Genomic DNA, 7,255 nt, shown 5'->3' with positions numbered 1-7,255 from the left:
AGAGATAGCTCATCCATTTTTTCAAATTTCCTTAACATAGGACCAAAAGGATAACCCAGTTCCAAGTGGAATTCACTAACCTTGACTGGATTCTGGGGTAATTGCATGTATGTGGTGCATAGCACTTACATCAAATGAAAAATTATGTATAAAAGAAATAATAGCGCTCTCTGCTCCCAAACCTCATGGGAGAGAGACCTCACCGCCTGGTCAGGTGAGCCCTCCTGAGGCTGCAGAGTGGAAGAGACCACCAACACTGCCCACCCCTGGCCACATCCCTGGCCCAAGAGGAAACTGTATACTGACTCTGGATTCCCTTGGGTTAATGCCCAGGAGCGACAGGACCCCTGTGCCTGAAGGGAGAGACCAGATAAACAGTTCTCTGCACGCAAATCCCATGGGAGGGAGAGCTAGACCTACAGAGAGGCAGACACACCTGGGAAACCAGAAGAGACTGCATTCTGCACACATCTTGACACCAGAGGAAAACACCAAGTGCCATCTGGAACCTTGGTGCACGGAGGCTCCCAGAAAAGGCGGCGCAGATCTTCCTGGTTGCTGCCGCTGCAGAGAGTTCGTAGGCAGCACTCCACGAGCAAACTTGAGCCTCGGAACCACAGGTAAGACCAACTTTTCTGCTGCAAGTGACGTGCCTGGTGAACACCAGACACAGACCCACAGGATCAGCTGAAGGACTATAGATAGGAATAACTACACGCCCGAAAGCAGAACACTCTGTCCCCATAACTGGCTGAAAGAGAACAGGAAAACAGGTCTACAGCACTCCTGACACATGGGCTTATAGGACAGTCTAGCCACTGTCAGAAATTAGCAGAACAAAGTAACACTAGAGATAATCTGATGGCGAGAGGCAAGCACAGGAACCCAGGCAACAGAAACAAAGACTACATGGCATCATCGGAGCCAAATTCTCACACCAAAGCAAACATGGAATATCCAAACACACCAGAAAAGCAAGATCTAGTTTCAAAATCATATTTCATCATTATGATGGAGGACTTCAAGAAAGACATGAAGAAGTCCCTTAGAGAACAAGTAGAAGCCTACAGAGAGGTAGCACAAAAATCCCTGAAAGAATTGCAGGAAAACACAATCAAACAGTTGAAGGAATTAAAAATGGAAATAGAAGCAATTAAGAAAGAACACATGGAACATAGACATAGAAACAACCCTGGACATAGAAAACCAAAAGAAGAGACAAGGAGCTGTAGATACGCGCTTCATCAACAGAATACAAGAGATGGAAGAGAGAATCTCAGGAGCAGAAGATTCCATAGAAATCATTGACTCAACTCAAAAAAGATAATGTAAAGCAGAAAAAGCTACTGGTCCAAAACATACAGGAAATCCAGGACTCAATGAGAGGATCAAACCTAAGGTTAATAGGTATAGAAGAGAGTAAAGACTCCCAGATCAAAAGACCAGTAAATATCTTCAACAAAATCATAGAAGAAAACTTCCCTAACCTAAAAAAAGAGATACCCATAGACATACAAGAAGCCTACAGAACTCCAAATAGATTGGACCAGAAAAGAAACACCTCCCGTCACATAATACTCAAAAAACCAAACGCACAAAATAAAGAAATAATATTAAAAGCAGTAAGGGAAAAAGGTCAAGTAACATATAAAGGCAGACCTATCAAAATCACACCAGACTTCTCGCCAAAAACTATGAAAGCCAGAAGATCCTGGACAGATGTCATATGGACAATAAGAGTATATAAATGCCAGCCCAGGTTACTGTATAAAGCAAAACTCTCAATTAACATAGATGGAGAAACCAAGATATTCCATGACAAAACCAAATTTGCACAATATCTTTCTACAAATCCAGCACTACAAAGGATAATAAATGGTAAAGCCCAACATAAGGAGGCAAGCTATACCCTAGAAGAAGCAAGAAACTAATCCACTTGGCAATAAAACAAAGAGAAGAAAAGCACACAAACATAACCTCACATCCAAATATGAATATAACGGGAAGCAATAATCACTATTCCTTAATATCTCTCAACATCAATGGCCTCAACTCCCCAATAAAAAGACATAGATTAACAAACTGGATACGCAACGAGGACCCTGCATTCTGCTGCCTACAGGAAACACACCTCAGAGACAAAGACAGACACTACCTCAGAGTGAAAGGCTGGAAAACAACTTTCCAAGCAAATGGTCAGAAGAAGTAAGCTTGAGTAGCCATTCTAATATCAAATAATATCAATTTTCAACTAAAAGTCATCAAAATAGATAAGGAAGGACACTTCATATTCATCAAAGGAAAAATCCACTAAGATGAACTCTCAATCCTAAATATCTATGCCCCAGATACAAGGGCACCTACATACGTAAACGAAACCTTACTAAAGCTCAAAATACACATTGCCCCTCACACAATAATAGTAGGAGACTTCACCACCCCACTCTCATCAATGGACACATCACGGAAAGAGAAATTAAATAGAGACATAGACAGACTAAGAGAAGTCATGAGCCAAATGGACTTAACAGATATTTATAGAACATTCTACCCTAAAGCAAAAGGATATACCTTCTTCTCAGCTCCTCATGGTACTTTCTCCAAAACTGACCATATAGTTTGTCAAAAAACGGGCCTCAACAGGTACAGAAAGATAGAAATAATCCCATGCGTGCTATCAGACCACCACGGCCTAAAACTGGTCTTCAATAACAATAAGGGATGAAGGCCTACATATACGTGGAAATTGAACAGTGCTCTACTCAATGATAACCTGGTCAAGGAACAAATAAAGAAAGAAATAAAAGACATCGTAGAATTTAATGAAAATGAAGGTACAACATACCCAAACTTATGGGACACAATGAAAGCTGTGCTAAGAGGAAAACTCATAGGGCTGAGTGACTGCAGAATGAAACAGGAAAAAGCATATGTCAGCATCTTGACAGCACACCTAAAAGCTCTAGAACAAAAAGAAGCAAATACACCCAGGAGGAGTAAAAGTCAGGGAATAATGAAACTCAGAGCTGAAATCAACCAAGTAGAAACAAAAAGGACCATAGAAAGTATCAACAGAACCAAAGTTGGTTCTTTGAGAAAATCAACAAGATAGATAAACCCTTAGCCAGACTAACGAGAGGACACAGAGAGTGCGTCCAAATTAACAAAATCAGAAATGAAAAGGGAGACATAACTACAGATTCAGAGGAAATTCAAAATATCATCAGATCTTACTATAAAAGCCTATATTCAACAAAACTTGAAAATCTACAGGAAATGGACAATTTCCTAGACAGAGACCAGGTACCGAAGTTAAATCAGGAACAGATAAACAGTTAAACAACCCCATAACTCCTAAGGAAATAGAAGCAGTCATTAAAGGTCTCCCAACCAAAAAGAGCCCAGGTCCAGATGGGTTTAGTGCAGAATTCTATCGAACCTTCATAGAAGACCTCATACCAATATTACCCAAACTATTCCACAAAATTGAAACAGATGGAGCCCTACCGAATTCCTTCTATGAAGCCACAATTACTCTTATACCTAAACCACACAAAGACACAACAAAGAAAGAGAACTTCAGACCAATTTCCCTTATGAATATCGACGCAAAAATACTCAATAAAATTCTGGCAAACCGAATCCAAGAGCACATCAAACCAATCATCCACCATGATCAAGTAGGCTTCATCCCAGGCATGCAGGGATGGTTTAATATATGGAAAACCATCAACGTGATCCATTATATAAACAAACTGAAAGAACAAAACCACATGATCATTTCATTAGATGCTGAGAAAGCATTTGACAAAATTCAACACCCCTTCATGATAAAAGTCCTGGAAAGAATAGGAATTCAAGGCCCATACCTAAACATAGTAAAAGCCATATACAGCAAACCAGTTGCTAACATTAAAGTAAATGGAGAGAAACTTGAAGCAATCCCATTAAAATCAGGGACTAGACAAGGCTGCCCACTCTGTCTCTACTTATTCAGTATAGTTCTTGAAATTCAAGCCAGAGCAATCAGACAACAAAAGGAGGTCAAGGGGATACAGATCGGAAAAGAAGATGTCAAAATATCACTCTTTGCAGATGATATAATAGTATATTTAAGTGATCCCAAAAGTTCCATCAGAGAACTACTAAAGCTGATAAACAACTTCAGCAAAGTGGCTGGGTATAAAATTAACTCAAATAAATCAGTAGCCTTCCTCTATACAAAAGAGAAACAAGCAGAGAAAGAAATTAGGGAAACGACACCCTTCATAATAGACCCAAATAATATAAAGTACCTCGGTGTGACTTTAACCAAGCAAGTCAAAGATCTGTAAAATAAGAACTTCAAGACACTGAAGAAAGAAATTGAAGAAGACCTCAGAAGATGGAAAGATCTCCCATGCTCATGGATTGGCAGGATTAATATAGTAAAAAATGGCCATTTTAAAAAAGCGATCTACAGATTCAATGCAATCCCTATCAAAATACCAATCCAATTCTTCAAAGACTTAGACAGAACATTTTGAAAATTCATCTGGAATAACAAAAAACCAAGAATAGTTAAAATTATTCTCAACAATAAAAGGACTTCAGGGGGAATCACTATCCCTGAACTCAAGCAGTATAACAGAGCTATAGTGATAACAACTGCATGGTATTGCTACAGAGACAGACAGATAGACCAAAGGAACAGAATTGAAGACACAGAAATGAACCCACACACTTATGGGCACTTGATTTTTGACAAAGGAACCAAAACCATGAAATGCAAAAAAGATAGCATTTTCAGCAAATGGTGCTGGTTCAACTGGAGGGCAACATGTAGAAGAATGCAGATCGATCCATGCTTATCACCCTGTACAAAGCTTAAGTCCAAGTGGATCAAGGACCTCCACATAAAACCAGATACACGCAAACTAACAGAAGAAGAAGTAGGGAAGAATCTCGAACACATGGGCACTGGAAAAAATTTCCTGAACAAAACACCAATGGCTTATGCTCTAAGATCAAGAATCGACACATGGGATCTCATAAAGCTGCAAAGCTTCTGTAAGGCAAAGGACACTGTGGTTAGGACAAAACGGCAACCAACAGATTGGGAAAAGATCTTTACCAATCCTACAACAGATAGAGGCCATATATCCAAAATATACAAAGAACTCAAGAAGTTAGACCGCAGGGAGACAAATAACCCTATTAAAAATGGGGTTCAGAGCTAAACAAAGAATTCACAGCTGAGGAATGCCGAATGGCTGAGAAACACCTAAAGAAATGTTCAACATCTTTAGTCATAAGGGAAATGCAAATCAAAACAACCCTGAGAATTCACCTCACACCAGTGAGAATGGCTAAGATCAAAAACTCAGGTGACAGCAGATGCTGGCAAGGATCCGAAGAAAGAGGAACACTCCTCCATTGTTGGTGGGATTGCAGACATGAACAACCATTCTGGAAATCAGTCTGGAGGTTCCTCAGAAAATTGGACATTGAACTGCCTGAGGATGCAGCTATACCTCTCTTGGGCATATACCCAAAAGATGCCCACCATATAAAAAAGACACGTGCTCCACTAAGTTCATCGCAGCCTTATTTATAATAGCCAGAAGCTGGAAAGAACCCAGATGCCCTTCAACAGAGGAATGGATACAGAAAATGTGGTACATCTACACAATGGAATATTACGCAGCTATCAAAAACAATGATCTTATGAAATTCGTAGGCAAATGGTCGGAAATGGAAAATATCATCGTGAGTGAGGTAACCCAATCACAGAAAGACATACATGGTATGCACTCATTGATAAGTGGCTATTAGCCCAAATGCTTGAATTACCCTAGATGACTAGAACAAATGAATTCAAGACGGATGATCAGAATGTGAATGTTTCACTCCTTCTTTAAAAGAGGAACAAGAATACCCTTGGCAGGGAGTAGAGGCAACGATTCAAACAGACACAGAAGGAACACCCATTCAGAGCCTCCCCCACATGTGACCAATGCATATACAGCCACCCAATTAGACAAGATGGATGAAGCAAAGAAGTGCAGACTGACAGGAGCCGGATGTAGATCGCTCCTGAGAGACACAGCCAGAATACAGCAAATACAGAGGTGAATGCCAGCAGCAAACCACTGAACTGAGAATAGGTCCCCTATTGAAGGAATCAGAGAAAGAACTGGAAGAGCTTGAAGGGGCTCGAGACCCCAAAAGTACAACAATGCCAAGCAACCAGAGCTTCCAGGGACTAAGCCACTACCTAAAGACTATACATGGACTGACCCTGGACTCTGACCCCATAGGTAGCAATGAATATCCTAGTAAGAGCACCAGAGGAAGAAGAAGCCCTGGGTCCTGCTAAGACTGAACCCCCAGTGAACTAGATTGTTGGGGGGAGGGCGACAAGGGGGGGAGGGTGGGGACGGGAACACCCATAAAGAAGGGGAGAAAGGAAGGGGATGTTACCTGGAAACCGGGAAAGGGAATAACACTCGAAATGTATATAAGAGGGCTTGAGAGATGGCTCTGTGGTTAAGAACACCCGACTGTTCTTCCAGAGGTCATGAGTTCAATTCCCAGCAACCACATGGTGGCTCACAACCATCTGTAAAGAGATCCGATGCCCTCTTCTGGTGTATCTGAAGACAGCTACAGTGTACTTATATATAATAAATAAAATAAATCTTAAAAAAAAAGAAAGAAATGTATATAAGAAATACTCAAGTTAATAAAAAAAGAAATAATAGCAATAATAATGGTAATGATAATAATCTGAACCAAACAACTATCCAAAATAGGCACCAAATACATATTCAAGGCCAACAACATAAAAACTAAGTATAAAAAAGATTTTTAAGATCATGGAATTCATTATCTCTTCTATGTGGTTCGCACTGAGACTATATCTCAATAAAGCAGAGACAGAATACGTCAGATATTCCGGAGTTTAATTTCCAATACTTGGTGAATGTTTTCATTTTCTGGTAGTCATTAGACAAATACTGTTGATTTTCTCATTAATTTGTTCTATGAGATCATTCCTAAAGTACTATGTTTTAGGAGTAGCTAAATATATGACCACAAGGATAGAGTATGGATACCTTTTCCATCATGAAATTGGTATACAGATTAGGCCACACTAGACACATCGAAAGGCCAATCCACATGTGTACCTCTGGCTTACTGGGAACAATTGTGAATCCCAAGACCCTGCAAATTTTAGTCATCTATATCTACATATGGTTTCTGGGATTACAGG

The sequence above is a fragment of the Rattus norvegicus genome, assembly GCF_036323735.1.
Source record: "Rattus norvegicus strain BN/NHsdMcwi chromosome Y unlocalized genomic scaffold, GRCr8 chrY_unlocalized_18, whole genome shotgun sequence".
NCBI classification, from domain to species: domain Eukaryota; kingdom Metazoa; phylum Chordata; class Mammalia; order Rodentia; family Muridae; genus Rattus; species Rattus norvegicus.
This window is presented reverse-complemented; position numbering follows the sequence as displayed.